Below are 690 nucleotides of genomic sequence, written 5' to 3'. Positions count from 1 at the left end.
ACAAGTACATTGTGTCAGATTCTATCTATAACTGACACAATATCATATTGTATTCGTTATTTCCAATAATGAAAATAAAATCCAATTATTTTTTTTCAATCTCTGACCTAAAGGATACCAAGTACGACCGGATATCAGGTTTCTCGAGATTCATTTAGGAAAGGTTTTACTGTACCGAGGAATACAGAACCATGGATACTGATACATTAATAAAACAAGTTGTACATAACTCAAACTCAGGTGATGCTGTTGGTAGTTGTAGCGCAGAATTTCTTGTCCATGACTGCTAGACGTGACAAAAACGGTCTTCAACCTTGGGATACATCTTATCTTACCCAACTTAGATTTCCAATTAAAAACTTTCATAGGAAAACTCAACTCGAGTCTGAATTTTTACTTTTGTTTTTGATTGAGGCCGAGGGACTTGACTTCTATTGTGCCTTTCAGTACATATCATAATTGTGTAGTTCTATTATGATTATTCCAAATATTTTATTTCGGGTCTGGGCAACGATTTTGGTCCGCCCTTAGGTCACGTGATCAATAAACAGGTAGGAGCGGGTCCTTCTTGTATCGGATGTCTTTCCCAGACGAGGTGATTAGGAGCATTGACATACCGCAGAAATGCAGCCCTATACGCCACCTCTTTCAACTAGGTCTAAGTCCCAGGTACCGCGTTAAATACAATGT

Source organism: Phytophthora parasitica (genome assembly GCF_000247585.1).
Source record: "Phytophthora parasitica INRA-310 unplaced genomic scaffold supercont2.1, whole genome shotgun sequence".
Taxonomy (NCBI): domain Eukaryota; phylum Oomycota; class Peronosporomycetes; order Peronosporales; family Peronosporaceae; genus Phytophthora; species Phytophthora nicotianae.
Note: the sequence above shows the minus strand (reverse complement) of the source record.